At 62.6% G+C, this 27,947-nt stretch overlaps 26 non-coding genes across 26 annotated transcripts; all 26 read right to left on the reverse strand.

Moving 5' to 3' along the window:
• Nucleotides 1-454: 454 nt before the first annotated feature.
• On the reverse strand, nt 455-618 carry LOC141248230 (U1 spliceosomal RNA). The gene has a single exon (XR_012311474.1). It is a non-coding gene; the product is annotated as a U1 spliceosomal RNA (small nuclear RNA).
• Nucleotides 619-1,533: 915 nt separating this feature from the next.
• Nucleotides 1,534-1,696, reverse strand: LOC141248250 (U1 spliceosomal RNA). The gene has a single exon (XR_012311493.1). It is a non-coding gene; the product is annotated as a U1 spliceosomal RNA (small nuclear RNA).
• Nucleotides 1,697-2,611: 915 nt separating this feature from the next.
• LOC141248261 (U1 spliceosomal RNA) lies at nt 2,612-2,775 on the reverse strand. The gene has a single exon (XR_012311503.1). It is a non-coding gene; the product is annotated as a U1 spliceosomal RNA (small nuclear RNA).
• Nucleotides 2,776-3,690: 915 nt separating this feature from the next.
• On the reverse strand, nt 3,691-3,854 carry LOC141248273 (U1 spliceosomal RNA). Its single transcript, XR_012311514.1, has one exon. It is a non-coding gene; the product is annotated as a U1 spliceosomal RNA (small nuclear RNA).
• A 915-nt stretch (nt 3,855-4,769) lies between these two features.
• LOC141248285 (U1 spliceosomal RNA) lies at nt 4,770-4,933 on the reverse strand. The gene has a single exon (XR_012311525.1). It is a non-coding gene; the product is annotated as a U1 spliceosomal RNA (small nuclear RNA).
• A 915-nt stretch (nt 4,934-5,848) lies between these two features.
• LOC141248296 (U1 spliceosomal RNA) lies at nt 5,849-6,012 on the reverse strand. The gene has a single exon (XR_012311536.1). It is a non-coding gene; the product is annotated as a U1 spliceosomal RNA (small nuclear RNA).
• A 915-nt stretch (nt 6,013-6,927) lies between these two features.
• On the reverse strand, nt 6,928-7,091 carry LOC141248236 (U1 spliceosomal RNA). Its single transcript, XR_012311480.1, has one exon. It is a non-coding gene; the product is annotated as a U1 spliceosomal RNA (small nuclear RNA).
• A 915-nt stretch (nt 7,092-8,006) lies between these two features.
• LOC141248247 (U1 spliceosomal RNA) lies at nt 8,007-8,170 on the reverse strand. Its single transcript, XR_012311491.1, has one exon. It is a non-coding gene; the product is annotated as a U1 spliceosomal RNA (small nuclear RNA).
• A 915-nt stretch (nt 8,171-9,085) lies between these two features.
• On the reverse strand, nt 9,086-9,249 carry LOC141248253 (U1 spliceosomal RNA). The gene has a single exon (XR_012311495.1). It is a non-coding gene; the product is annotated as a U1 spliceosomal RNA (small nuclear RNA).
• A 915-nt stretch (nt 9,250-10,164) lies between these two features.
• LOC141248254 (U1 spliceosomal RNA) lies at nt 10,165-10,328 on the reverse strand. The gene has a single exon (XR_012311496.1). It is a non-coding gene; the product is annotated as a U1 spliceosomal RNA (small nuclear RNA).
• Nucleotides 10,329-11,243: 915 nt separating this feature from the next.
• Nucleotides 11,244-11,407, reverse strand: LOC141248255 (U1 spliceosomal RNA). The gene has a single exon (XR_012311497.1). It is a non-coding gene; the product is annotated as a U1 spliceosomal RNA (small nuclear RNA).
• Nucleotides 11,408-12,322: 915 nt separating this feature from the next.
• LOC141248256 (U1 spliceosomal RNA) lies at nt 12,323-12,486 on the reverse strand. The gene has a single exon (XR_012311498.1). It is a non-coding gene; the product is annotated as a U1 spliceosomal RNA (small nuclear RNA).
• Nucleotides 12,487-13,401: 915 nt separating this feature from the next.
• On the reverse strand, nt 13,402-13,565 carry LOC141248257 (U1 spliceosomal RNA). Its single transcript, XR_012311499.1, has one exon. It is a non-coding gene; the product is annotated as a U1 spliceosomal RNA (small nuclear RNA).
• A 915-nt stretch (nt 13,566-14,480) lies between these two features.
• LOC141248258 (U1 spliceosomal RNA) lies at nt 14,481-14,644 on the reverse strand. The gene has a single exon (XR_012311500.1). It is a non-coding gene; the product is annotated as a U1 spliceosomal RNA (small nuclear RNA).
• A 915-nt stretch (nt 14,645-15,559) lies between these two features.
• Nucleotides 15,560-15,723, reverse strand: LOC141248259 (U1 spliceosomal RNA). The gene has a single exon (XR_012311501.1). It is a non-coding gene; the product is annotated as a U1 spliceosomal RNA (small nuclear RNA).
• Nucleotides 15,724-16,638: 915 nt separating this feature from the next.
• On the reverse strand, nt 16,639-16,802 carry LOC141248260 (U1 spliceosomal RNA). Its single transcript, XR_012311502.1, has one exon. It is a non-coding gene; the product is annotated as a U1 spliceosomal RNA (small nuclear RNA).
• A 915-nt stretch (nt 16,803-17,717) lies between these two features.
• On the reverse strand, nt 17,718-17,881 carry LOC141248262 (U1 spliceosomal RNA). Its single transcript, XR_012311504.1, has one exon. It is a non-coding gene; the product is annotated as a U1 spliceosomal RNA (small nuclear RNA).
• A 915-nt stretch (nt 17,882-18,796) lies between these two features.
• On the reverse strand, nt 18,797-18,960 carry LOC141248263 (U1 spliceosomal RNA). Its single transcript, XR_012311505.1, has one exon. It is a non-coding gene; the product is annotated as a U1 spliceosomal RNA (small nuclear RNA).
• A 915-nt stretch (nt 18,961-19,875) lies between these two features.
• On the reverse strand, nt 19,876-20,039 carry LOC141248264 (U1 spliceosomal RNA). Its single transcript, XR_012311506.1, has one exon. It is a non-coding gene; the product is annotated as a U1 spliceosomal RNA (small nuclear RNA).
• Nucleotides 20,040-20,954: 915 nt separating this feature from the next.
• Nucleotides 20,955-21,118, reverse strand: LOC141248266 (U1 spliceosomal RNA). Its single transcript, XR_012311507.1, has one exon. It is a non-coding gene; the product is annotated as a U1 spliceosomal RNA (small nuclear RNA).
• A 915-nt stretch (nt 21,119-22,033) lies between these two features.
• Nucleotides 22,034-22,197, reverse strand: LOC141248267 (U1 spliceosomal RNA). Its single transcript, XR_012311508.1, has one exon. It is a non-coding gene; the product is annotated as a U1 spliceosomal RNA (small nuclear RNA).
• A 915-nt stretch (nt 22,198-23,112) lies between these two features.
• Nucleotides 23,113-23,276, reverse strand: LOC141248268 (U1 spliceosomal RNA). The gene has a single exon (XR_012311509.1). It is a non-coding gene; the product is annotated as a U1 spliceosomal RNA (small nuclear RNA).
• Nucleotides 23,277-24,191: 915 nt separating this feature from the next.
• On the reverse strand, nt 24,192-24,355 carry LOC141248269 (U1 spliceosomal RNA). Its single transcript, XR_012311510.1, has one exon. It is a non-coding gene; the product is annotated as a U1 spliceosomal RNA (small nuclear RNA).
• Nucleotides 24,356-25,270: 915 nt separating this feature from the next.
• On the reverse strand, nt 25,271-25,434 carry LOC141248270 (U1 spliceosomal RNA). The gene has a single exon (XR_012311511.1). It is a non-coding gene; the product is annotated as a U1 spliceosomal RNA (small nuclear RNA).
• A 915-nt stretch (nt 25,435-26,349) lies between these two features.
• LOC141248271 (U1 spliceosomal RNA) lies at nt 26,350-26,513 on the reverse strand. The gene has a single exon (XR_012311512.1). It is a non-coding gene; the product is annotated as a U1 spliceosomal RNA (small nuclear RNA).
• A 915-nt stretch (nt 26,514-27,428) lies between these two features.
• On the reverse strand, nt 27,429-27,592 carry LOC141248272 (U1 spliceosomal RNA). The gene has a single exon (XR_012311513.1). It is a non-coding gene; the product is annotated as a U1 spliceosomal RNA (small nuclear RNA).
• Nucleotides 27,593-27,947: the final 355 nt, after the last annotated feature.

Below are 27,947 nucleotides of genomic sequence, written 5' to 3' on the forward strand. Positions count from 1 at the left end.
AGCTCCGGCCGCGAGATGGGGACGCTGCAAGTGGCCACCCTTGAGCGTGCCTGCGCAGGAGGAGGCTTTCGGCCGCTCGCGCTCTCCCTGGAACACGGCGTTGCCTCGTGTGCTCCAAAGCATGCCTTTGGTTCGCTGCAAATCCAGCATGTTGGGGCGCTAGTCCCGACACCTGCAGAAGAGCAGAGGGAGCCATGTCGTCACCAAGTGAATGAGATGCAAACGAGCAGATCAATCCCCAGCAGCAGGCAGGGGGCGCCAAGTCCAACAAACAAAGCACAAAGCAAAGGCAAAAGGCCCCAAGCCAACAAAGAAGCAAGCAACTCGTCCCTTCTTAGCCAGGGCAGGGAGAAGGTGGCGGCGTAGGCCCACAAGGGGGAGCCAAAGGCCACGTCCACCTCTCCGAGCTTCTCATCATTCCCAAAGCACTGTTCTGTCATTGACTGGAGGAAATCAGGGGAAAGCGCGAACGCAGTCCCCCACTACCACAAATTATGCAGTCGAGTTTCCCGCATTTGGGGAAATCGCAGGGGTCAGCACACCCGGAGTGCAATGGATGAGCCTCACCCTGGGAGAACCACCTTAGTGATCATGGTATCTCCCCTGCCAGGTAAGTATGAGTTGGAGCCCGCCGGGCCGACGAGCGCCCCTCTGGCGCAGCCCCCCAGCATCGCGGAGTCTCGTGCACCAAAAGTAAGGGGTGGTGTGGCCCGGCGGCGCCTGCACGGACGCTCCCCGAGTGGGTGACGCCGGGCGCTCAAGGCGCAGCTGACGCCCCGTCCGTCCCCCAGAGGGCAGGCCGAGCTCAAGCGGAAAACCGTCCAAGATGCACAGCAGCAGCAGCCTGATCATTTGCATATAGGGGCGGCTGCTCCCAAGCACTACGTCGCTGCGGCCGGGAACAGGCAGGCAGCTAGAGCTCTGCAGCTGCCACCCTCTGCTGGCACCCTGTCGTGACTCACTCAGCTGCGGCCAGGAGGACGCACGGTGGAGGAGGCTCAAGGGCAGGCCCAGCAGCTGCTTCGGGTCGACCGACCGAACGGCAGACAGCTGTGCACCGGCGGGCCACTCACAACTCCAGCTCCGGCCGCGAGATGGGGACGCTGCAAGTGGCCACCCTTGAGCGTGCCTGCGCAGGAGGAGGCTTTCGGCCGCTCGCGCTCTCCCTGGAACACGGCGTTGCCTCGTGTGCTCCAAAGCATGCCTTTGGTTCGCTGCAAATCCAGCATGTTGGGGCGCTAGTCCCGACACCTGCAGAAGAGCAGAGGGAGCCATGTCGTCACCAAGTGAATGAGATGCAAACGAGCAGATCAATCCCCAGCAGCAGGCAGGGGGCGCCAAGTCCAACAAACAAAGCACAAAGCAAAGGCAAAAGGCCCCAAGCCAACAAAGAAGCAAGCAACTCGTCCCTTCTTAGCCAGGGCAGGGAGAAGGTGGCGGCGTAGGCCCACAAGGGGGAGCCAAAGGCCACGTCCACCTCTCCGAGCTTCTCATCATTCCCAAAGCACTGTTCTGTCATTGACTGGAGGAAATCAGGGGAAAGCGCGAACGCAGTCCCCCACTACCACAAATTATGCAGTCGAGTTTCCCGCATTTGGGAAATCGCAGGGGTCAGCACACCCGGAGTGCAATGGATGAGCCTCACCCTGGGAGAACCACCTTAGTGATCATGGTATCTCCCCTGCCAGGTAAGTATGAGTTGGAGCCCGCCGGGCCGACGAGCGCCCCTCTGGCGCAGCCCCCCAGCATCGCGGAGTCTCGTGCACCAAAAGTAAGGGGTGGTGTGGCCCGGCGGCGCCTGCACGGACGCTCCCCGAGTGGGTGACGCCGGGCGCTCAAGGCGCAGCTGACGCCCCGTCCGTCCCCCAGAGGGCAGGCCGAGCTCAAGCGGAAAACCGTCCAAGATGCACAGCAGCAGCAGCCTGATCATTTGCATATAGGGGCGGCTGCTCCCAAGCACTACGTCGCTGCGGCCGGGAACAGGCAGGCAGCTAGAGCTCTGCAGCTGCCACCCTCTGCTGGCACCCTGTCGTGACTCACTCAGCTGCGGCCAGGAGGACGCACGGTGGAGGAGGCTCAAGGGCAGGCCCAGCAGCTGCTTCGGGTCGACCGACCGAACGGCAGACAGCTGTGCACCGGCGGGCCACTCACAACTCCAGCTCCGGCCGCGAGATGGGGACGCTGCAAGTGGCCACCCTTGAGCGTGCCTGCGCAGGAGGAGGCTTTCGGCCGCTCGCGCTCTCCCTGGAACACGGCGTTGCCTCGTGTGCTCCAAAGCATGCCTTTGGTTCGCTGCAAATCCAGCATGTTGGGGCGCTAGTCCCGACACCTGCAGAAGAGCAGAGGGAGCCATGTCGTCACCAAGTGAATGAGATGCAAACGAGCAGATCAATCCCCAGCAGCAGGCAGGGGGCGCCAAGTCCAACAAACAAAGCACAAAGCAAAGGCAAAAGGCCCCAAGCCAACAAAGAAGCAAGCAACTCGTCCCTTCTTAGCCAGGGCAGGGAGAAGGTGGCGGCGTAGGCCCACAAGGGGGAGCCAAAGGCCACGTCCACCTCTCCGAGCTTCTCATCATTCCCAAAGCACTGTTCTGTCATTGACTGGAGGAAATCAGGGGAAAGCGCGAACGCAGTCCCCCACTACCACAAATTATGCAGTCGAGTTTCCCGCATTTGGGGAAATCGCAGGGGTCAGCACACCCGGAGTGCAATGGATGAGCCTCACCCTGGGAGAACCACCTTAGTGATCATGGTATCTCCCCTGCCAGGTAAGTATGAGTTGGAGCCCGCCGGGCCGACGAGCGCCCCTCTGGCGCAGCCCCCCAGCATCGCGGAGTCTCGTGCACCAAAAGTAAGGGGTGGTGTGGCCCGGCGGCGCCTGCACGGACGCTCCCCGAGTGGGTGACGCCGGGCGCTCAAGGCGCAGCTGACGCCCCGTCCGTCCCCCAGAGGGCAGGCCGAGCTCAAGCGGAAAACCGTCCAAGATGCACAGCAGCAGCAGCCTGATCATTTGCATATAGGGGCGGCTGCTCCCAAGCACTACGTCGCTGCGGCCGGGAACAGGCAGGCAGCTAGAGCTCTGCAGCTGCCACCCTCTGCTGGCACCCTGTCGTGACTCACTCAGCTGCGGCCAGGAGGACGCACGGTGGAGGAGGCTCAAGGGCAGGCCCAGCAGCTGCTTCGGGTCGACCGACCGAACGGCAGACAGCTGTGCACCGGCGGGCCACTCACAACTCCAGCTCCGGCCGCGAGATGGGGACGCTGCAAGTGGCCACCCTTGAGCGTGCCTGCGCAGGAGGAGGCTTTCGGCCGCTCGCGCTCTCCCTGGAACACGGCGTTGCCTCGTGTGCTCCAAAGCATGCCTTTGGTTCGCTGCAAATCCAGCATGTTGGGGCGCTAGTCCCGACACCTGCAGAAGAGCAGAGGGAGCCATGTCGTCACCAAGTGAATGAGATGCAAACGAGCAGATCAATCCCCAGCAGCAGGCAGGGGGCGCCAAGTCCAACAAACAAAGCACAAAGCAAAGGCAAAAGGCCCCAAGCCAACAAAGAAGCAAGCAACTCGTCCCTTCTTAGCCAGGGCAGGGAGAAGGTGGCGGCGTAGGCCCACAAGGGGGAGCCAAAGGCCACGTCCACCTCTCCGAGCTTCTCATCATTCCCAAAGCACTGTTCTGTCATTGACTGGAGGAAATCAGGGGAAAGCGCGAACGCAGTCCCCCACTACCACAAATTATGCAGTCGAGTTTCCCGCATTTGGGGAAATCGCAGGGGTCAGCACACCCGGAGTGCAATGGATGAGCCTCACCCTGGGAGAACCACCTTAGTGATCATGGTATCTCCCCTGCCAGGTAAGTATGAGTTGGAGCCCGCCGGGCCGACGAGCGCCCCTCTGGCGCAGCCCCCCAGCATCGCGGAGTCTCGTGCACCAAAAGTAAGGGGTGGTGTGGCCCGGCGGCGCCTGCACGGACGCTCCCCGAGTGGGTGACGCCGGGCGCTCAAGGCGCAGCTGACGCCCCGTCCGTCCCCCAGAGGGCAGGCCGAGCTCAAGCGGAAAACCGTCCAAGATGCACAGCAGCAGCAGCCTGATCATTTGCATATAGGGGCGGCTGCTCCCAAGCACTACGTCGCTGCGGCCGGGAACAGGCAGGCAGCTAGAGCTCTGCAGCTGCCACCCTCTGCTGGCACCCTGTCGTGACTCACTCAGCTGCGGCCAGGAGGACGCACGGTGGAGGAGGCTCAAGGGCAGGCCCAGCAGCTGCTTCGGGTCGACCGACCGAACGGCAGACAGCTGTGCACCGGCGGGCCACTCACAACTCCAGCTCCGGCCGCGAGATGGGGACGCTGCAAGTGGCCACCCTTGAGCGTGCCTGCGCAGGAGGAGGCTTTCGGCCGCTCGCGCTCTCCCTGGAACACGGCGTTGCCTCGTGTGCTCCAAAGCATGCCTTTGGTTCGCTGCAAATCCAGCATGTTGGGGCGCTAGTCCCGACACCTGCAGAAGAGCAGAGGGAGCCATGTCGTCACCAAGTGAATGAGATGCAAACGAGCAGATCAATCCCCAGCAGCAGGCAGGGGGCGCCAAGTCCAACAAACAAAGCACAAAGCAAAGGCAAAAGGCCCCAAGCCAACAAAGAAGCAAGCAACTCGTCCCTTCTTAGCCAGGGCAGGGAGAAGGTGGCGGCGTAGGCCCACAAGGGGGAGCCAAAGGCCACGTCCACCTCTCCGAGCTTCTCATCATTCCCAAAGCACTGTTCTGTCATTGACTGGAGGAAATCAGGGGAAAGCGCGAACGCAGTCCCCCACTACCACAAATTATGCAGTCGAGTTTCCCGCATTTGGGGAAATCGCAGGGGTCAGCACACCCGGAGTGCAATGGATGAGCCTCACCCTGGGAGAACCACCTTAGTGATCATGGTATCTCCCCTGCCAGGTAAGTATGAGTTGGAGCCCGCCGGGCCGACGAGCGCCCCTCTGGCGCAGCCCCCCAGCATCGCGGAGTCTCGTGCACCAAAAGTAAGGGGTGGTGTGGCCCGGCGGCGCCTGCACGGACGCTCCCCGAGTGGGTGACGCCGGGCGCTCAAGGCGCAGCTGACGCCCCGTCCGTCCCCCAGAGGGCAGGCCGAGCTCAAGCGGAAAACCGTCCAAGATGCACAGCAGCAGCAGCCTGATCATTTGCATATAGGGGCGGCTGCTCCCAAGCACTACGTCGCTGCGGCCGGGAACAGGCAGGCAGCTAGAGCTCTGCAGCTGCCACCCTCTGCTGGCACCCTGTCGTGACTCACTCAGCTGCGGCCAGGAGGACGCACGGTGGAGGAGGCTCAAGGGCAGGCCCAGCAGCTGCTTCGGGTCGACCGACCGAACGGCAGACAGCTGTGCACCGGCGGGCCACTCACAACTCCAGCTCCGGCCGCGAGATGGGGACGCTGCAAGTGGCCACCCTTGAGCGTGCCTGCGCAGGAGGAGGCTTTCGGCCGCTCGCGCTCTCCCTGGAACACGGCGTTGCCTCGTGTGCTCCAAAGCATGCCTTTGGTTCGCTGCAAATCCAGCATGTTGGGGCGCTAGTCCCGACACCTGCAGAAGAGCAGAGGGAGCCATGTCGTCACCAAGTGAATGAGATGCAAACGAGCAGATCAATCCCCAGCAGCAGGCAGGGGGCGCCAAGTCCAACAAACAAAGCACAAAGCAAAGGCAAAAGGCCCCAAGCCAACAAAGAAGCAAGCAACTCGTCCCTTCTTAGCCAGGGCAGGGAGAAGGTGGCGGCGTAGGCCCACAAGGGGGAGCCAAAGGCCACGTCCACCTCTCCGAGCTTCTCATCATTCCCAAAGCACTGTTCTGTCATTGACTGGAGGAAATCAGGGGAAAGCGCGAACGCAGTCCCCCACTACCACAAATTATGCAGTCGAGTTTCCCGCATTTGGGGAAATCGCAGGGGTCAGCACACCCGGAGTGCAATGGATGAGCCTCACCCTGGGAGAACCACCTTAGTGATCATGGTATCTCCCCTGCCAGGTAAGTATGAGTTGGAGCCCGCCGGGCCGACGAGCGCCCCTCTGGCGCAGCCCCCCAGCATCGCGGAGTCTCGTGCACCAAAAGTAAGGGGTGGTGTGGCCCGGCGGCGCCTGCACGGACGCTCCCCGAGTGGGTGACGCCGGGCGCTCAAGGCGCAGCTGACGCCCCGTCCGTCCCCCAGAGGGCAGGCCGAGCTCAAGCGGAAAACCGTCCAAGATGCACAGCAGCAGCAGCCTGATCATTTGCATATAGGGGCGGCTGCTCCCAAGCACTACGTCGCTGCGGCCGGGAACAGGCAGGCAGCTAGAGCTCTGCAGCTGCCACCCTCTGCTGGCACCCTGTCGTGACTCACTCAGCTGCGGCCAGGAGGACGCACGGTGGAGGAGGCTCAAGGGCAGGCCCAGCAGCTGCTTCGGGTCGACCGACCGAACGGCAGACAGCTGTGCACCGGCGGGCCACTCACAACTCCAGCTCCGGCCGCGAGATGGGGACGCTGCAAGTGGCCACCCTTGAGCGTGCCTGCGCAGGAGGAGGCTTTCGGCCGCTCGCGCTCTCCCTGGAACACGGCGTTGCCTCGTGTGCTCCAAAGCATGCCTTTGGTTCGCTGCAAATCCAGCATGTTGGGGCGCTAGTCCCGACACCTGCAGAAGAGCAGAGGGAGCCATGTCGTCACCAAGTGAATGAGATGCAAACGAGCAGATCAATCCCCAGCAGCAGGCAGGGGGCGCCAAGTCCAACAAACAAAGCACAAAGCAAAGGCAAAAGGCCCCAAGCCAACAAAGAAGCAAGCAACTCGTCCCTTCTTAGCCAGGGCAGGGAGAAGGTGGCGGCGTAGGCCCACAAGGGGGAGCCAAAGGCCACGTCCACCTCTCCGAGCTTCTCATCATTCCCAAAGCACTGTTCTGTCATTGACTGGAGGAAATCAGGGGAAAGCGCGAACGCAGTCCCCCACTACCACAAATTATGCAGTCGAGTTTCCCGCATTTGGGGAAATCGCAGGGGTCAGCACACCCGGAGTGCAATGGATGAGCCTCACCCTGGGAGAACCACCTTAGTGATCATGGTATCTCCCCTGCCAGGTAAGTATGAGTTGGAGCCCGCCGGGCCGACGAGCGCCCCTCTGGCGCAGCCCCCCAGCATCGCGGAGTCTCGTGCACCAAAAGTAAGGGGTGGTGTGGCCCGGCGGCGCCTGCACGGACGCTCCCCGAGTGGGTGACGCCGGGCGCTCAAGGCGCAGCTGACGCCCCGTCCGTCCCCCAGAGGGCAGGCCGAGCTCAAGCGGAAAACCGTCCAAGATGCACAGCAGCAGCAGCCTGATCATTTGCATATAGGGGCGGCTGCTCCCAAGCACTACGTCGCTGCGGCCGGGAACAGGCAGGCAGCTAGAGCTCTGCAGCTGCCACCCTCTGCTGGCACCCTGTCGTGACTCACTCAGCTGCGGCCAGGAGGACGCACGGTGGAGGAGGCTCAAGGGCAGGCCCAGCAGCTGCTTCGGGTCGACCGACCGAACGGCAGACAGCTGTGCACCGGCGGGCCACTCACAACTCCAGCTCCGGCCGCGAGATGGGGACGCTGCAAGTGGCCACCCTTGAGCGTGCCTGCGCAGGAGGAGGCTTTCGGCCGCTCGCGCTCTCCCTGGAACACGGCGTTGCCTCGTGTGCTCCAAAGCATGCCTTTGGTTCGCTGCAAATCCAGCATGTTGGGGCGCTAGTCCCGACACCTGCAGAAGAGCAGAGGGAGCCATGTCGTCACCAAGTGAATGAGATGCAAACGAGCAGATCAATCCCCAGCAGCAGGCAGGGGGCGCCAAGTCCAACAAACAAAGCACAAAGCAAAGGCAAAAGGCCCCAAGCCAACAAAGAAGCAAGCAACTCGTCCCTTCTTAGCCAGGGCAGGGAGAAGGTGGCGGCGTAGGCCCACAAGGGGGAGCCAAAGGCCACGTCCACCTCTCCGAGCTTCTCATCATTCCCAAAGCACTGTTCTGTCATTGACTGGAGGAAATCAGGGGAAAGCGCGAACGCAGTCCCCCACTACCACAAATTATGCAGTCGAGTTTCCCGCATTTGGGGAAATCGCAGGGGTCAGCACACCCGGAGTGCAATGGATGAGCCTCACCCTGGGAGAACCACCTTAGTGATCATGGTATCTCCCCTGCCAGGTAAGTATGAGTTGGAGCCCGCCGGGCCGACGAGCGCCCCTCTGGCGCAGCCCCCCAGCATCGCGGAGTCTCGTGCACCAAAAGTAAGGGGTGGTGTGGCCCGGCGGCGCCTGCACGGACGCTCCCCGAGTGGGTGACGCCGGGCGCTCAAGGCGCAGCTGACGCCCCGTCCGTCCCCCAGAGGGCAGGCCGAGCTCAAGCGGAAAACCGTCCAAGATGCACAGCAGCAGCAGCCTGATCATTTGCATATAGGGGCGGCTGCTCCCAAGCACTACGTCGCTGCGGCCGGGAACAGGCAGGCAGCTAGAGCTCTGCAGCTGCCACCCTCTGCTGGCACCCTGTCGTGACTCACTCAGCTGCGGCCAGGAGGACGCACGGTGGAGGAGGCTCAAGGGCAGGCCCAGCAGCTGCTTCGGGTCGACCGACCGAACGGCAGACAGCTGTGCACCGGCGGGCCACTCACAACTCCAGCTCCGGCCGCGAGATGGGGACGCTGCAAGTGGCCACCCTTGAGCGTGCCTGCGCAGGAGGAGGCTTTCGGCCGCTCGCGCTCTCCCTGGAACACGGCGTTGCCTCGTGTGCTCCAAAGCATGCCTTTGGTTCGCTGCAAATCCAGCATGTTGGGGCGCTAGTCCCGACACCTGCAGAAGAGCAGAGGGAGCCATGTCGTCACCAAGTGAATGAGATGCAAACGAGCAGATCAATCCCCAGCAGCAGGCAGGGGGCGCCAAGTCCAACAAACAAAGCACAAAGCAAAGGCAAAAGGCCCCAAGCCAACAAAGAAGCAAGCAACTCGTCCCTTCTTAGCCAGGGCAGGGAGAAGGTGGCGGCGTAGGCCCACAAGGGGGAGCCAAAGGCCACGTCCACCTCTCCGAGCTTCTCATCATTCCCAAAGCACTGTTCTGTCATTGACTGGAGGAAATCAGGGGAAAGCGCGAACGCAGTCCCCCACTACCACAAATTATGCAGTCGAGTTTCCCGCATTTGGGGAAATCGCAGGGGTCAGCACACCCGGAGTGCAATGGATGAGCCTCACCCTGGGAGAACCACCTTAGTGATCATGGTATCTCCCCTGCCAGGTAAGTATGAGTTGGAGCCCGCCGGGCCGACGAGCGCCCCTCTGGCGCAGCCCCCCAGCATCGCGGAGTCTCGTGCACCAAAAGTAAGGGGTGGTGTGGCCCGGCGGCGCCTGCACGGACGCTCCCCGAGTGGGTGACGCCGGGCGCTCAAGGCGCAGCTGACGCCCCGTCCGTCCCCCAGAGGGCAGGCCGAGCTCAAGCGGAAAACCGTCCAAGATGCACAGCAGCAGCAGCCTGATCATTTGCATATAGGGGCGGCTGCTCCCAAGCACTACGTCGCTGCGGCCGGGAACAGGCAGGCAGCTAGAGCTCTGCAGCTGCCACCCTCTGCTGGCACCCTGTCGTGACTCACTCAGCTGCGGCCAGGAGGACGCACGGTGGAGGAGGCTCAAGGGCAGGCCCAGCAGCTGCTTCGGGTCGACCGACCGAACGGCAGACAGCTGTGCACCGGCGGGCCACTCACAACTCCAGCTCCGGCCGCGAGATGGGGACGCTGCAAGTGGCCACCCTTGAGCGTGCCTGCGCAGGAGGAGGCTTTCGGCCGCTCGCGCTCTCCCTGGAACACGGCGTTGCCTCGTGTGCTCCAAAGCATGCCTTTGGTTCGCTGCAAATCCAGCATGTTGGGGCGCTAGTCCCGACACCTGCAGAAGAGCAGAGGGAGCCATGTCGTCACCAAGTGAATGAGATGCAAACGAGCAGATCAATCCCCAGCAGCAGGCAGGGGGCGCCAAGTCCAACAAACAAAGCACAAAGCAAAGGCAAAAGGCCCCAAGCCAACAAAGAAGCAAGCAACTCGTCCCTTCTTAGCCAGGGCAGGGAGAAGGTGGCGGCGTAGGCCCACAAGGGGGAGCCAAAGGCCACGTCCACCTCTCCGAGCTTCTCATCATTCCCAAAGCACTGTTCTGTCATTGACTGGAGGAAATCAGGGGAAAGCGCGAACGCAGTCCCCCACTACCACAAATTATGCAGTCGAGTTTCCCGCATTTGGGGAAATCGCAGGGGTCAGCACACCCGGAGTGCAATGGATGAGCCTCACCCTGGGAGAACCACCTTAGTGATCATGGTATCTCCCCTGCCAGGTAAGTATGAGTTGGAGCCCGCCGGGCCGACGAGCGCCCCTCTGGCGCAGCCCCCCAGCATCGCGGAGTCTCGTGCACCAAAAGTAAGGGGTGGTGTGGCCCGGCGGCGCCTGCACGGACGCTCCCCGAGTGGGTGACGCCGGGCGCTCAAGGCGCAGCTGACGCCCCGTCCGTCCCCCAGAGGGCAGGCCGAGCTCAAGCGGAAAACCGTCCAAGATGCACAGCAGCAGCAGCCTGATCATTTGCATATAGGGGCGGCTGCTCCCAAGCACTACGTCGCTGCGGCCGGGAACAGGCAGGCAGCTAGAGCTCTGCAGCTGCCACCCTCTGCTGGCACCCTGTCGTGACTCACTCAGCTGCGGCCAGGAGGACGCACGGTGGAGGAGGCTCAAGGGCAGGCCCAGCAGCTGCTTCGGGTCGACCGACCGAACGGCAGACAGCTGTGCACCGGCGGGCCACTCACAACTCCAGCTCCGGCCGCGAGATGGGGACGCTGCAAGTGGCCACCCTTGAGCGTGCCTGCGCAGGAGGAGGCTTTCGGCCGCTCGCGCTCTCCCTGGAACACGGCGTTGCCTCGTGTGCTCCAAAGCATGCCTTTGGTTCGCTGCAAATCCAGCATGTTGGGGCGCTAGTCCCGACACCTGCAGAAGAGCAGAGGGAGCCATGTCGTCACCAAGTGAATGAGATGCAAACGAGCAGATCAATCCCCAGCAGCAGGCAGGGGGCGCCAAGTCCAACAAACAAAGCACAAAGCAAAGGCAAAAGGCCCCAAGCCAACAAAGAAGCAAGCAACTCGTCCCTTCTTAGCCAGGGCAGGGAGAAGGTGGCGGCGTAGGCCCACAAGGGGGAGCCAAAGGCCACGTCCACCTCTCCGAGCTTCTCATCATTCCCAAAGCACTGTTCTGTCATTGACTGGAGGAAATCAGGGGAAAGCGCGAACGCAGTCCCCCACTACCACAAATTATGCAGTCGAGTTTCCCGCATTTGGGGAAATCGCAGGGGTCAGCACACCCGGAGTGCAATGGATGAGCCTCACCCTGGGAGAACCACCTTAGTGATCATGGTATCTCCCCTGCCAGGTAAGTATGAGTTGGAGCCCGCCGGGCCGACGAGCGCCCCTCTGGCGCAGCCCCCCAGCATCGCGGAGTCTCGTGCACCAAAAGTAAGGGGTGGTGTGGCCCGGCGGCGCCTGCACGGACGCTCCCCGAGTGGGTGACGCCGGGCGCTCAAGGCGCAGCTGACGCCCCGTCCGTCCCCCAGAGGGCAGGCCGAGCTCAAGCGGAAAACCGTCCAAGATGCACAGCAGCAGCAGCCTGATCATTTGCATATAGGGGCGGCTGCTCCCAAGCACTACGTCGCTGCGGCCGGGAACAGGCAGGCAGCTAGAGCTCTGCAGCTGCCACCCTCTGCTGGCACCCTGTCGTGACTCACTCAGCTGCGGCCAGGAGGACGCACGGTGGAGGAGGCTCAAGGGCAGGCCCAGCAGCTGCTTCGGGTCGACCGACCGAACGGCAGACAGCTGTGCACCGGCGGGCCACTCACAACTCCAGCTCCGGCCGCGAGATGGGGACGCTGCAAGTGGCCACCCTTGAGCGTGCCTGCGCAGGAGGAGGCTTTCGGCCGCTCGCGCTCTCCCTGGAACACGGCGTTGCCTCGTGTGCTCCAAAGCATGCCTTTGGTTCGCTGCAAATCCAGCATGTTGGGGCGCTAGTCCCGACACCTGCAGAAGAGCAGAGGGAGCCATGTCGTCACCAAGTGAATGAGATGCAAACGAGCAGATCAATCCCCAGCAGCAGGCAGGGGGCGCCAAGTCCAACAAACAAAGCACAAAGCAAAGGCAAAAGGCCCCAAGCCAACAAAGAAGCAAGCAACTCGTCCCTTCTTAGCCAGGGCAGGGAGAAGGTGGCGGCGTAGGCCCACAAGGGGGAGCCAAAGGCCACGTCCACCTCTCCGAGCTTCTCATCATTCCCAAAGCACTGTTCTGTCATTGACTGGAGGAAATCAGGGGAAAGCGCGAACGCAGTCCCCCACTACCACAAATTATGCAGTCGAGTTTCCCGCATTTGGGGAAATCGCAGGGGTCAGCACACCCGGAGTGCAATGGATGAGCCTCACCCTGGGAGAACCACCTTAGTGATCATGGTATCTCCCCTGCCAGGTAAGTATGAGTTGGAGCCCGCCGGGCCGACGAGCGCCCCTCTGGCGCAGCCCCCCAGCATCGCGGAGTCTCGTGCACCAAAAGTAAGGGGTGGTGTGGCCCGGCGGCGCCTGCACGGACGCTCCCCGAGTGGGTGACGCCGGGCGCTCAAGGCGCAGCTGACGCCCCGTCCGTCCCCCAGAGGGCAGGCCGAGCTCAAGCGGAAAACCGTCCAAGATGCACAGCAGCAGCAGCCTGATCATTTGCATATAGGGGCGGCTGCTCCCAAGCACTACGTCGCTGCGGCCGGGAACAGGCAGGCAGCTAGAGCTCTGCAGCTGCCACCCTCTGCTGGCACCCTGTCGTGACTCACTCAGCTGCGGCCAGGAGGACGCACGGTGGAGGAGGCTCAAGGGCAGGCCCAGCAGCTGCTTCGGGTCGACCGACCGAACGGCAGACAGCTGTGCACCGGCGGGCCACTCACAACTCCAGCTCCGGCCGCGAGATGGGGACGCTGCAAGTGGCCACCCTTGAGCGTGCCTGCGCAGGAGGAGGCTTTCGGCCGCTCGCGCTCTCCCTGGAACACGGCGTTGCCTCGTGTGCTCCAAAGCATGCCTTTGGTTCGCTGCAAATCCAGCATGTTGGGGCGCTAGTCCCGACACCTGCAGAAGAGCAGAGGGAGCCATGTCGTCACCAAGTGAATGAGATGCAAACGAGCAGATCAATCCCCAGCAGCAGGCAGGGGGCGCCAAGTCCAACAAACAAAGCACAAAGCAAAGGCAAAAGGCCCCAAGCCAACAAAGAAGCAAGCAACTCGTCCCTTCTTAGCCAGGGCAGGGAGAAGGTGGCGGCGTAGGCCCACAAGGGGGAGCCAAAGGCCACGTCCACCTCTCCGAGCTTCTCATCATTCCCAAAGCACTGTTCTGTCATTGACTGGAGGAAATCAGGGGAAAGCGCGAACGCAGTCCCCCACTACCACAAATTATGCAGTCGAGTTTCCCGCATTTGGGGAAATCGCAGGGGTCAGCACACCCGGAGTGCAATGGATGAGCCTCACCCTGGGAGAACCACCTTAGTGATCATGGTATCTCCCCTGCCAGGTAAGTATGAGTTGGAGCCCGCCGGGCCGACGAGCGCCCCTCTGGCGCAGCCCCCCAGCATCGCGGAGTCTCGTGCACCAAAAGTAAGGGGTGGTGTGGCCCGGCGGCGCCTGCACGGACGCTCCCCGAGTGGGTGACGCCGGGCGCTCAAGGCGCAGCTGACGCCCCGTCCGTCCCCCAGAGGGCAGGCCGAGCTCAAGCGGAAAACCGTCCAAGATGCACAGCAGCAGCAGCCTGATCATTTGCATATAGGGGCGGCTGCTCCCAAGCACTACGTCGCTGCGGCCGGGAACAGGCAGGCAGCTAGAGCTCTGCAGCTGCCACCCTCTGCTGGCACCCTGTCGTGACTCACTCAGCTGCGGCCAGGAGGACGCACGGTGGAGGAGGCTCAAGGGCAGGCCCAGCAGCTGCTTCGGGTCGACCGACCGAACGGCAGACAGCTGTGCACCGGCGGGCCACTCACAACTCCAGCTCCGGCCGCGAGATGGGGACGCTGCAAGTGGCCACCCTTGAGCGTGCCTGCGCAGGAGGAGGCTTTCGGCCGCTCGCGCTCTCCCTGGAACACGGCGTTGCCTCGTGTGCTCCAAAGCATGCCTTTGGTTCGCTGCAAATCCAGCATGTTGGGGCGCTAGTCCCGACACCTGCAGAAGAGCAGAGGGAGCCATGTCGTCACCAAGTGAATGAGATGCAAACGAGCAGATCAATCCCCAGCAGCAGGCAGGGGGCGCCAAGTCCAACAAACAAAGCACAAAGCAAAGGCAAAAGGCCCCAAGCCAACAAAGAAGCAAGCAACTCGTCCCTTCTTAGCCAGGGCAGGGAGAAGGTGGCGGCGTAGGCCCACAAGGGGGAGCCAAAGGCCACGTCCACCTCTCCGAGCTTCTCATCATTCCCAAAGCACTGTTCTGTCATTGACTGGAGGAAATCAGGGGAAAGCGCGAACGCAGTCCCCCACTACCACAAATTATGCAGTCGAGTTTCCCGCATTTGGGGAAATCGCAGGGGTCAGCACACCCGGAGTGCAATGGATGAGCCTCACCCTGGGAGAACCACCTTAGTGATCATGGTATCTCCCCTGCCAGGTAAGTATGAGTTGGAGCCCGCCGGGCCGACGAGCGCCCCTCTGGCGCAGCCCCCCAGCATCGCGGAGTCTCGTGCACCAAAAGTAAGGGGTGGTGTGGCCCGGCGGCGCCTGCACGGACGCTCCCCGAGTGGGTGACGCCGGGCGCTCAAGGCGCAGCTGACGCCCCGTCCGTCCCCCAGAGGGCAGGCCGAGCTCAAGCGGAAAACCGTCCAAGATGCACAGCAGCAGCAGCCTGATCATTTGCATATAGGGGCGGCTGCTCCCAAGCACTACGTCGCTGCGGCCGGGAACAGGCAGGCAGCTAGAGCTCTGCAGCTGCCACCCTCTGCTGGCACCCTGTCGTGACTCACTCAGCTGCGGCCAGGAGGACGCACGGTGGAGGAGGCTCAAGGGCAGGCCCAGCAGCTGCTTCGGGTCGACCGACCGAACGGCAGACAGCTGTGCACCGGCGGGCCACTCACAACTCCAGCTCCGGCCGCGAGATGGGGACGCTGCAAGTGGCCACCCTTGAGCGTGCCTGCGCAGGAGGAGGCTTTCGGCCGCTCGCGCTCTCCCTGGAACACGGCGTTGCCTCGTGTGCTCCAAAGCATGCCTTTGGTTCGCTGCAAATCCAGCATGTTGGGGCGCTAGTCCCGACACCTGCAGAAGAGCAGAGGGAGCCATGTCGTCACCAAGTGAATGAGATGCAAACGAGCAGATCAATCCCCAGCAGCAGGCAGGGGGCGCCAAGTCCAACAAACAAAGCACAAAGCAAAGGCAAAAGGCCCCAAGCCAACAAAGAAGCAAGCAACTCGTCCCTTCTTAGCCAGGGCAGGGAGAAGGTGGCGGCGTAGGCCCACAAGGGGGAGCCAAAGGCCACGTCCACCTCTCCGAGCTTCTCATCATTCCCAAAGCACTGTTCTGTCATTGACTGGAGGAAATCAGGGGAAAGCGCGAACGCAGTCCCCCACTACCACAAATTATGCAGTCGAGTTTCCCGCATTTGGGGAAATCGCAGGGGTCAGCACACCCGGAGTGCAATGGATGAGCCTCACCCTGGGAGAACCACCTTAGTGATCATGGTATCTCCCCTGCCAGGTAAGTATGAGTTGGAGCCCGCCGGGCCGACGAGCGCCCCTCTGGCGCAGCCCCCCAGCATCGCGGAGTCTCGTGCACCAAAAGTAAGGGGTGGTGTGGCCCGGCGGCGCCTGCACGGACGCTCCCCGAGTGGGTGACGCCGGGCGCTCAAGGCGCAGCTGACGCCCCGTCCGTCCCCCAGAGGGCAGGCCGAGCTCAAGCGGAAAACCGTCCAAGATGCACAGCAGCAGCAGCCTGATCATTTGCATATAGGGGCGGCTGCTCCCAAGCACTACGTCGCTGCGGCCGGGAACAGGCAGGCAGCTAGAGCTCTGCAGCTGCCACCCTCTGCTGGCACCCTGTCGTGACTCACTCAGCTGCGGCCAGGAGGACGCACGGTGGAGGAGGCTCAAGGGCAGGCCCAGCAGCTGCTTCGGGTCGACCGACCGAACGGCAGACAGCTGTGCACCGGCGGGCCACTCACAACTCCAGCTCCGGCCGCGAGATGGGGACGCTGCAAGTGGCCACCCTTGAGCGTGCCTGCGCAGGAGGAGGCTTTCGGCCGCTCGCGCTCTCCCTGGAACACGGCGTTGCCTCGTGTGCTCCAAAGCATGCCTTTGGTTCGCTGCAAATCCAGCATGTTGGGGCGCTAGTCCCGACACCTGCAGAAGAGCAGAGGGAGCCATGTCGTCACCAAGTGAATGAGATGCAAACGAGCAGATCAATCCCCAGCAGCAGGCAGGGGGCGCCAAGTCCAACAAACAAAGCACAAAGCAAAGGCAAAAGGCCCCAAGCCAACAAAGAAGCAAGCAACTCGTCCCTTCTTAGCCAGGGCAGGGAGAAGGTGGCGGCGTAGGCCCACAAGGGGGAGCCAAAGGCCACGTCCACCTCTCCGAGCTTCTCATCATTCCCAAAGCACTGTTCTGTCATTGACTGGAGGAAATCAGGGGAAAGCGCGAACGCAGTCCCCCACTACCACAAATTATGCAGTCGAGTTTCCCGCATTTGGGGAAATCGCAGGGGTCAGCACACCCGGAGTGCAATGGATGAGCCTCACCCTGGGAGAACCACCTTAGTGATCATGGTATCTCCCCTGCCAGGTAAGTATGAGTTGGAGCCCGCCGGGCCGACGAGCGCCCCTCTGGCGCAGCCCCCCAGCATCGCGGAGTCTCGTGCACCAAAAGTAAGGGGTGGTGTGGCCCGGCGGCGCCTGCACGGACGCTCCCCGAGTGGGTGACGCCGGGCGCTCAAGGCGCAGCTGACGCCCCGTCCGTCCCCCAGAGGGCAGGCCGAGCTCAAGCGGAAAACCGTCCAAGATGCACAGCAGCAGCAGCCTGATCATTTGCATATAGGGGCGGCTGCTCCCAAGCACTACGTCGCTGCGGCCGGGAACAGGCAGACAGCTAGAGCTCTGCAGCTGCCACCCTCTGCTGGCACCCTGTCGTGACTCACTCAGCTGCGGCCAGGAGGACGCACGGTGGAGGAGGCTCAAGGGCAGGCCCAGCAGCTGCTTCGGGTCGACCGACCGAACGGCAGACAGCTGTGCACCGGCGGGCCACTCACAACTCCAGCTCCGGCCGCGAGATGGGGACGCTGCAAGTGGCCACCCTTGAGCGTGCCTGCGCAGGAGGAGGCTTTCGGCCGCTCGCGCTCTCCCTGGAACACGGCGTTGCCTCGTGTGCTCCAAAGCATGCCTTTGGTTCGCTGCAAATCCAGCATGTTGGGGCGCTAGTCCCGACACCTGCAGAAGAGCAGAGGGAGCCATGTCGTCACCAAGTGAATGAGATGCAAACGAGCAGATCAATCCCCAGCAGCAGGCAGGGGGCGCCAAGTCCAACAAACAAAGCACAAAGCAAAGGCAAAAGGCCCCAAGCCAACAAAGAAGCAAGCAACTCGTCCCTTCTTAGCCAGGGCAGGGAGAAGGTGGCGGCGTAGGCCCACAAGGGGGAGCCAAAGGCCACGTCCACCTCTCCGAGCTTCTCATCATTCCCAAAGCACTGTTCTGTCATTGACTGGAGGAAATCAGGGGAAAGCGCGAACGCAGTCCCCCACTACCACAAATTATGCAGTCGAGTTTCCCGCATTTGGGGAAATCGCAGGGGTCAGCACACCCGGAGTGCAATGGATGAGCCTCACCCTGGGAGAACCACCTTAGTGATCATGGTATCTCCCCTGCCAGGTAAGTATGAGTTGGAGCCCGCCGGGCCGACGAGCGCCCCTCTGGCGCAGCCCCCCAGCATCGCGGAGTCTCGTGCACCAAAAGTAAGGGGTGGTGTGGCCCGGCGGCGCCTGCACGGACGCTCCCCGAGTGGGTGACGCCGGGCGCTCAAGGCGCAGCTGACGCCCCGTCCGTCCCCCAGAGGGCAGGCCGAGCTCAAGCGGAAAACCGTCCAAGATGCACAGCAGCAGCAGCCTGATCATTTGCATATAGGGGCGGCTGCTCCCAAGCACTACGTCGCTGCGGCCGGGAACAGGCAGGCAGCTAGAGCTCTGCAGCTGCCACCCTCTGCTGGCACCCTGTCGTGACTCACTCAGCTGCGGCCAGGAGGACGCACGGTGGAGGAGGCTCAAGGGCAGGCCCAGCAGCTGCTTCGGGTCGACCGACCGAACGGCAGACAGCTGTGCACCGGCGGGCCACTCACAACTCCAGCTCCGGCCGCGAGATGGGGACGCTGCAAGTGGCCACCCTTGAGCGTGCCTGCGCAGGAGGAGGCTTTCGGCCGCTCGCGCTCTCCCTGGAACACGGCGTTGCCTCGTGTGCTCCAAAGCATGCCTTTGGTTCGCTGCAAATCCAGCATGTTGGGGCGCTAGTCCCGACACCTGCAGAAGAGCAGAGGGAGCCATGTCGTCACCAAGTGAATGAGATGCAAACGAGCAGATCAATCCCCAGCAGCAGGCAGGGGGCGCCAAGTCCAACAAACAAAGCACAAAGCAAAGGCAAAAGGCCCCAAGCCAACAAAGAAGCAAGCAACTCGTCCCTTCTTAGCCAGGGCAGGGAGAAGGTGGCGGCGTAGGCCCACAAGGGGGAGCCAAAGGCCACGTCCACCTCTCCGAGCTTCTCATCATTCCCAAAGCACTGTTCTGTCATTGACTGGAGGAAATCAGGGGAAAGCGCGAACGCAGTCCCCCACTACCACAAATTATGCAGTCGAGTTTCCCGCATTTGGGGAAATCGCAGGGGTCAGCACACCCGGAGTGCAATGGATGAGCCTCACCCTGGGAGAACCACCTTAGTGATCATGGTATCTCCCCTGCCAGGTAAGTATGAGTTGGAGCCCGCCGGGCCGACGAGCGCCCCTCTGGCGCAGCCCCCCAGCATCGCGGAGTCTCGTGCACCAAAAGTAAGGGGTGGTGTGGCCCGGCGGCGCCTGCACGGACGCTCCCCGAGTGGGTGACGCCGGGCGCTCAAGGCGCAGCTGACGCCCCGTCCGTCCCCCAGAGGGCAGGCCGAGCTCAAGCGGAAAACCGTCCAAGATGCACAGCAGCAGCAGCCTGATCATTTGCATATAGGGGCGGCTGCTCCCAAGCACTACGTCGCTGCGGCCGGGAACAGGCAGGCAGCTAGAGCTCTGCAGCTGCCACCCTCTGCTGGCACCCTGTCGTGACTCACTCAGCTGCGGCCAGGAGGACGCACGGTGGAGGAGGCTCAAGGGCAGGCCCAGCAGCTGCTTCGGGTCGACCGACCGAACGGCAGACAGCTGTGCACCGGCGGGCCACTCACAACTCCAGCTCCGGCCGCGAGATGGGGACGCTGCAAGTGGCCACCCTTGAGCGTGCCTGCGCAGGAGGAGGCTTTCGGCCGCTCGCGCTCTCCCTGGAACACGGCGTTGCCTCGTGTGCTCCAAAGCATGCCTTTGGTTCGCTGCAAATCCAGCATGTTGGGGCGCTAGTCCCGACACCTGCAGAAGAGCAGAGGGAGCCATGTCGTCACCAAGTGAATGAGATGCAAACGAGCAGATCAATCCCCAGCAGCAGGCAGGGGGCGCCAAGTCCAACAAACAAAGCACAAAGCAAAGGCAAAAGGCCCCAAGCCAACAAAGAAGCAAGCAACTCGTCCCTTCTTAGCCAGGGCAGGGAGAAGGTGGCGGCGTAGGCCCACAAGGGGGAGCCAAAGGCCACGTCCACCTCTCCGAGCTTCTCATCATTCCCAAAGCACTGTTCTGTCATTGACTGGAGGAAATCAGGGGAAAGCGCGAACGCAGTCCCCCACTACCACAAATTATGCAGTCGAGTTTCCCGCATTTGGGGAAATCGCAGGGGTCAGCACACCCGGAGTGCAATGGATGAGCCTCACCCTGGGAGAACCACCTTAGTGATCATGGTATCTCCCCTGCCAGGTAAGTATGAGTTGGAGCCCGCCGGGCCGACGAGCGCCCCTCTGGCGCAGCCCCCCAGCATCGCGGAGTCTCGTGCACCAAAAGTAAGGGGTGGTGTGGCCCGGCGGCGCCTGCACGGACGCTCCCCGAGTGGGTGACGCCGGGCGCTCAAGGCGCAGCTGACGCCCCGTCCGTCCCCCAGAGGGCAGGCCGAGCTCAAGCGGAAAACCGTCCAAGATGCACAGCAGCAGCAGCCTGATCATTTGCATATAGGGGCGGCTGCTCCCAAGCACTACGTCGCTGCGGCCGGGAACAGGCAGGCAGCTAGAGCTCTGCAGCTGCCACCCTCTGCTGGCACCCTGTCGTGACTCACTCAGCTGCGGCCAGGAGGACGCACGGTGGAGGAGGCTCAAGGGCAGGCCCAGCAGCTGCTTCGGGTCGACCGACCGAACGGCAGACAGCTGTGCACCGGCGGGCCACTCACAACTCCAGCTCCGGCCGCGAGATGGGGACGCTGCAAGTGGCCACCCTTGAGCGTGCCTGCGCAGGAGGAGGCTTTCGGCCGCTCGCGCTCTCCCTGGAACACGGCGTTGCCTCGTGTGCTCCAAAGCATGCCTTTGGTTCGCTGCAAATCCAGCATGTTGGGGCGCTAGTCCCGACACCTGCAGAAGAGCAGAGGGAGCCATGTCGTCACCAAGTGAATGAGATGCAAACGAGCAGATCAATCCCCAGCAGCAGGCAGGGGGCGCCAAGTCCAACAAACAAAGCACAAAGCAAAGGCAAAAGGCCCCAAGCCAACAAAGAAGCAAGCAACTCGTCCCTTCTTAGCCAGGGCAGGGAGAAGGTGGCGGCGTAGGCCCACAAGGGGGAGCCAAAGGCCACGTCCACCTCTCCGAGCTTCTCATCATTCCCAAAGCACTGTTCTGTCATTGACTGGAGGAAATCAGGGGAAAGCGCGAACGCAGTCCCCCACTACCACAAATTATGCAGTCGAGTTTCCCGCATTTGGGGAAATCGCAGGGGTCAGCACACCCGGAGTGCAATGGATGAGCCTCACCCTGGGAGAACCACCTTAGTGATCATGGTATCTCCCCTGCCAGGTAAGTATGAGTTGGAGCCCGCCGGGCCGACGAGCGCCCCTCTGGCGCAGCCCCCCAGCATCGCGGAGTCTCGTGCACCAAAAGTAAGGGGTGGTGTGGCCCGGCGGCGCCTGCACGGACGCTCCCCGAGTGGGTGACGCCGGGCGCTCAAGGCGCAGCTGACGCCCCGTCCGTCCCCCAGAGGGCAGGCCGAGCTCAAGCGGAAAACCGTCCAAGATGCACAGCAGCAGCAGCCTGATCATTTGCATATAGGGGCGGCTGCTCCCAAGCACTACGTCGCTGCGGCCGGGAACAGGCAGGCAGCTAGAGCTCTGCAGCTGCCACCCTCTGCTGGCACCCTGTCGTGACTCACTCAGCTGCGGCCAGGAGGACGCACGGTGGAGGAGGCTCAAGGGCAGGCCCAGCAGCTGCTTCGGGTCGACCGACCGAACGGCAGACAGCTGTGCACCGGCGGGCCACTCACAACTCCAGCTCCGGCCGCGAGATGGGGACGCTGCAAGTGGCCACCCTTGAGCGTGCCTGCGCAGGAGGAGGCTTTCGGCCGCTCGCGCTCTCCCTGGAACACGGCGTTGCCTCGTGTGCTCCAAAGCATGCCTTTGGTTCGCTGCAAATCCAGCATGTTGGGGCGCTAGTCCCGACACCTGCAGAAGAGCAGAGGGAGCCATGTCGTCACCAAGTGAATGAGATGCAAACGAGCAGATCAATCCCCAGCAGCAGGCAGGGGGCGCCAAGTCCAACAAACAAAGCACAAAGCAAAGGCAAAAGGCCCCAAGCCAACAAAGAAGCAAGCAACTCGTCCCTTCTTAGCCAGGGCAGGGAGAAGGTGGCGGCGTAGGCCCACAAGGGGGAGCCAAAGGCCACGTCCACCTCTCCGAGCTTCTCATCATTCCCAAAGCACTGTTCTGTCATTGACTGGAGGAAATCAGGGGAAAGCGCGAACGCAGTCCCCCACTACCACAAATTATGCAGTCGAGTTTCCCGCATTTGGGGAAATCGCAGGGGTCAGCACACCCGGAGTGCAATGGATGAGCCTCACCCTGGGAGAACCACCTTAGTGATCATGGTATCTCCCCTGCCAGGTAAGTATGAGTTGGAGCCCGCCGGGCCGACGAGCGCCCCTCTGGCGCAGCCCCCCAGCATCGCGGAGTCTCGTGCACCAAAAGTAAGGGGTGGTGTGGCCCGGCGGCGCCTGCACGGACGCTCCCCGAGTGGGTGACGCCGGGCGCTCAAGGCGCAGCTGACGCCCCGTCCGTCCCCCAGAGGGCAGGCCGAGCTCAAGCGGAAAACCGTCCAAGATGCACAGCAGCAGCAGCCTGATCATTTGCATATAGGGGCGGCTGCTCCCAAGCACTACGTCGCTGCGGCCGGGAACAGGCAGGCAGCTAGAGCTCTGCAGCTGCCACCCTCTGCTGGCACCCTGTCGTGACTCACTCAGCTGCGGCCAGGAGGACGCACGGTGGAGGAGGCTCAAGGGCAGGCCCAGCAGCTGCTTCGGGTCGACCGACCGAACGGCAGACAGCTGTGCACCGGCGGGCCACTCACAACTCCAGCTCCGGCCGCGAGATGGGGACGCTGCAAGTGGCCACCCTTGAGCGTGCCTGCGCAGGAGGAGGCTTTCGGCCGCTCGCGCTCTCCCTGGAACACGGCGTTGCCTCGTGTGCTCCAAAGCATGCCTTTGGTTCGCTGCAAATCCAGCATGTTGGGGCGCTAGTCCCGACACCTGCAGAAGAGCAGAGGGAGCCATGTCGTCACCAAGTGAATGAGATGCAAACGAGCAGATCAATCCCCAGCAGCAGGCAGGGGGCGCCAAGTCCAACAAACAAAGCACAAAGCAAAGGCAAAAGGCCCCAAGCCAACAAAGAAGCAAGCAACTCGTCCCTTCTTAGCCAGGGCAGGGAGAAGGTGGCGGCGTAGGCCCACAAGGGGGAGCCAAAGGCCACGTCCACCTCTCCGAGCTTCTCATCATTCCCAAAGCACTGTTCTGTCATTGACTGGAGGAAATCAGGGGAAAGCGCGAACGCAGTCCCCCACTACCACAAATTATGCAGTCGAGTTTCCCGCATTTGGGGAAATCGCAGGGGTCAGCACACCCGGAGTGCAATGGATGAGCCTCACCCTGGGAGAACCACCTTAGTGATCATGGTATCTCCCCTGCCAGGTAAGTATGAGTTGGAGCCCGCCGGGCCGACGAGCGCCCCTCTGGCGCAGCCCCCCAGCATCGCGGAGTCTCGTGCACCAAAAGTAAGGGGTGGTGTGGCCCGGCGGCGCCTGCACGGACGCTCCCCGAGTGGGTGACGCCGGGCGCTCAAGGCGCAGCTGACGCCCCGTCCGTCCCCCAGAGGGCAGGCCGAGCTCAAGCGGAAAACCGTCCAAGATGCACAGCAGCAGCAGCCTGATCATTTGCATATAGGGGCGGCTGCTCCCAAGCACTACGTCGCTGCGGCCGGGAACAGGCAGGCAGCTAGAGCTCTGCAGCTGCCACCCTCTGCTGGCACCCTGTCGTGACTCACTCAGCTGCGGCCAGGAGGACGCACGGTGGAGGAGGCTCAAGGGCAGGCCCAGCAGCTGCTTCGGGTCGACCGACCGAACGGCAGACAGCTGTGCACCGGCGGGCCACTCACAACTCCAGCTCCGGCCGCGAGATGGGGACGCTGCAAGTGGCCACCCTTGAGCGTGCCTGCGCAGGAGGAGGCTTTCGGCCGCTCGCGCTCTCCCTGGAACACGGCGTTGCCTCGTGTGCTCCAAAGCATGCCTTTGGTTCGCTGCAAATCCAGCATGTTGGGGCGCTAGTCCCGACACCTGCAGAAGAGCAGAGGGAGCCATGTCGTCACCAAGTGAATGAGATGCAAACGAGCAGATCAATCCCCAGCAGCAGGCAGGGGGCGCCAAGTCCAACAAACAAAGCACAAAGCAAAGGCAAAAGGCCCCAAGCCAACAAAGAAGCAAGCAACTCGTCCCTTCTTAGCCAGGGCAGGGAGAAGGTGGCGGCGTAGGCCCACAAGGGGGAGCCAAAGGCCACGTCCACCTCTCCGAGCTTCTCATCATTCCCAAAGCACTGTTCTGTCATTGACTGGAGGAAATCAGGGGAAAGCGCGAACGCAGTCCCCCACTACCACAAATTATGCAGTCGAGTTTCCCGCATTTGGGGAAATCGCAGGGGTCAGCACACCCGGAGTGCAATGGATGAGCCTCACCCTGGGAGAACCACCTTAGTGATCATGGTATCTCCCCTGCCAGGTAAGTATGAGTTGGAGCCCGCCGGGCCGACGAGCGCCCCTCTGGCGCAGCCCCCCAGCATCGCGGAGTCTCGTGCACCAAAAGTAAGGGGTGGTGTGGCCCGGCGGCGCCTGCACGGACGCTCCCCGAGTGGGTGACGCCGGGCGCTCAAGGCGCAGCTGACGCCCCGTCCGTCCCCCAGAGGGCAGGCCGAGCTCAAGCGGAAAACCGTCCAAGATGCACAGCAGCAGCAGCCTGATCATTTGCATATAGGGGCGGCTGCTCCCAAGCACTACGTCGCTGCGGCCGGGAACAGGCAGGCAGCTAGAGCTCTGCAGCTGCCACCCTCTGCTGGCACCCTGTCGTGACTCACTCAGCTGCGGCCAGGAGGACGCACGGTGGAGGAGGCTCAAGGGCAGGCCCAGCAGCTGCTTCGGGTCGACCGACCGAACGGCAGACAGCTGTGCACCGGCGGGCCACTCACAACTCCAGCTCCGGCCGCGAGATGGGGACGCTGCAAGTGGCCACCCTTGAGCGTGCCTGCGCAGGAGGAGGCTTTCGGCCGCTCGCGCTCTCCCTGGAACACGGCGTTGCCTCGTGTGCTCCAAAGCATGCCTTTGGTTCGCTGCAAATCCAGCATGTTGGGGCGCTAGTCCCGACACCTGCAGAAGAGCAGAGGGAGCCATGTCGTCACCAAGTGAATGAGATGCAAACGAGCAGATCAATCCCCAGCAGCAGGCAGGGGGCGCCAAGTCCAACAAACAAAGCACAAAGCAAAGGCAAAAGGCCCCAAGCCAACAAAGAAGCAAGCAACTCGTCCCTTCTTAGCCAGGGCAGGGAGAAGGTGGCGGCGTAGGCCCACAAGGGGGAGCCAAAGGCCACGTCCACCTCTCCGAGCTTCTCATCATTCCCAAAGCACTGTTCTGTCATTGACTGGAGGAAATCAGGGGAAAGCGCGAACGCAGTCCCCCACTACCACAAATTATGCAGTCGAGTTTCCCGCATTTGGGGAAATCGCAGGGGTCAGCACACCCGGAGTGCAATGGATGAGCCTCACCCTGGGAGAACCACCTTAGTGATCATGGTATCTCCCCTGCCAGGTAAGTATGAGTTGGAGCCCGCCGGGCCGACGAGCGCCCCTCTGGCGCAGCCCCCCAGCATCGCGGAGTCTCGTGCACCAAAAGTAAGGGGTGGTGTGGCCCGGCGGCGCCTGCACGGACGCTCCCCGAGTGGGTGACGCCGGGCGCTCAAGGCGCAGCTGACGCCCCGTCCGTCCCCCAGAGGGCAGGCCGAGCTCAAGCGGAAAACCGTCCAAGATGCACAGCAGCAGCAGCCTGATCATTTGCATATAGGGGCGGCTGCTCCCAAGCACTACGTCGCTGCGGCCGGGAACAGGCAGGCAGCTAGAGCTCTGCAGCTGCCACCCTCTGCTGGCACCCTGTCGTGACTCACTCAGCTGCGGCCAGGAGGACGCACGGTGGAGGAGGCTCAAGGGCAGGCCCAGCAGCTGCTTCGGGTCGACCGACCGAACGGCAGACAGCTGTGCACCGGCGGGCCACTCACAACTCCAGCTCCGGCCGCGAGATGGGGACGCTGCAAGTGGCCACCCTTGAGCGTGCCTGCGCAGGAGGAGGCTTTCGGCCGCTCGCGCTCTCCCTGGAACACGGCGTTGCCTCGTGTGCTCCAAAGCATGCCTTTGGTTCGCTGCAAATCCAGCATGTTGGGGCGCTAGTCCCGACACCTGCAGAAGAGCAGAGGGAGCCATGTCGTCACCAAGTGAATGAGATGCAAACGAGCAGATCAATCCCCAGCAGCAGGCAGGGGGCGCCAAGTCCAACAAACAAAGCACAAAGCAAAGGCAAAAGGCCCCAAGCCAACAAAGAAGCAAGCAACTCGTCCCTTCTTAGCCAGGGCAGGGAGAAGGTGGCGGCGTAGGCCCACAAGGGGGAGCCAAAGGCCACGTCCACCTCTCCGAGCTTCTCATCATTCCCAAAGCACTGTTCTGTCATTGACTGGAGGAAATCAGGGGAAAGCGCGAACGCAGTCCCCCACTACCACAAATTATGCAGTCGAGTTTCCCGCATTTGGGGAAATCGCAGGGGTCAGCACACCCGGAGTGCAATGGATGAGCCTCACCCTGGGAGAACCACCTTAGTGATCATGGTATCTCCCCTGCCAGGTAAGTATGAGTTGGAGCCCGCCGGGCCGACGAGCGCCCCTCTGGCGCAGCCCCCCAGCATCGCGGAGTCTCGTGCACCAAAAGTAAGGGGTGGTGTGGCCCGGCGGCGCCTGCACGGACGCTCCCCGAGTGGGTGACGCCGGGCGCTCAAGGCGCAGCTGACGCCCCGTCCGTCCCCCAGAGGGCAGGCCGAGCTCAAGCGGAAAACCGTCCAAGATGCACAGCAGCAGCAGCCTGATCATTTGCATATAGGGGCGGCTGCTCCCAAGCACTACGTCGCTGCGGCCGGGAACAGGCAGGCAGCTAGAGCTCTGCAGCTGCCACCCTCTGCTGGCACCCTGTCGTGACTCACTCAGCTGCGGCCAGGAGGACGCACGGTGGAGGAGGCTCAAGGGCAGGCCCAGCAGCTGCTTCGGGTCGACCGACCGAACGGCAGACAGCTGTGCACCGGCGGGCCACTCACAACTCCAGCTCCGGCCGCGAGATGGGGACGCTGCAAGTGGCCACCCTTGAGCGTGCCTGCGCAGGAGGAGGCTTTCGGCCGCTCGCGCTCTCCCTGGAACACGGCGTTGCCTCGTGTGCTCCAAAGCATGCCTTTGGTTCGCTGCAAATCCAGCATGTTGGGGCGCTAGTCCCGACACCTGCAGAAGAGCAGAGGGAGCCATGTCGTCACCAAGTGAATGAGATGCAAACGAGCAGATCAATCCCCAGCAGCAGGCAGGGGGCGCCAAGTCCAACAAACAAAGCACAAAGCAAAGGCAAAAGGCCCCAAGCCAACAAAGAAGCAAGCAACTCGTCCCTTCTTAGCCAGGGCAGGGAGAAGGTGGCGGCGTAGGCCCACAAGGGGGAGCCAAAGGCCACGTCCACCTCTCCGAGCTTCTCATCATTCCCAAAGCACTGTTCTGTCATTGACTGGAGGAAATCAGGGGAAAGCGCGAACGCAGTCCCCCACTACCACAAATTATGCAGTCGAGTTTCCCGCATTTGGGGAAATCGCAGGGGTCAGCACACCCGGAGTGCAATGGATGAGCCTCACCCTGGGAGAACCACCTTAGTGATCATGGTATCTCCCCTGCCAGGTAAGTATGAGTTGGAGCCCGCCGGGCCGACGAGCGCCCCTCTGGCGCAGCCCCCCAGCATCGCGGAGTCTCGTGCACCAAAAGTAAGGGGTGGTGTGGCCCGGCGGCGCCTGCACGGACGCTCCCCGAGTGGGTGACGCCGGGCGCTCAAGGCGCAGCTGACGCCCCGTCCGTCCCCCAGAGGGCAGGCCGAGCTCAAGCGGAAAACCGTCCAAGATGCACAGCAGCAGCAGCCTGATCATTTGCATATAGGGGCGGCTGCTCCCAAGCACTACGTCGCTGCGGCCGGGAACAGGCAGGCAGCTAGAGCTCTGCAGCTGCCACCCTCTGCTGGCACCCTGTCGTGACTCACTCAGCTGCGGC

Source organism: Phyllobates terribilis, unplaced genomic scaffold, assembly GCF_046119375.1.
Source record: "Phyllobates terribilis strain yellow unplaced genomic scaffold, ASM4611937v1 Scaffold_3617__1_contigs__length_73917, whole genome shotgun sequence".
Classification (NCBI taxonomy): domain Eukaryota; kingdom Metazoa; phylum Chordata; class Amphibia; order Anura; family Dendrobatidae; genus Phyllobates; species Phyllobates terribilis.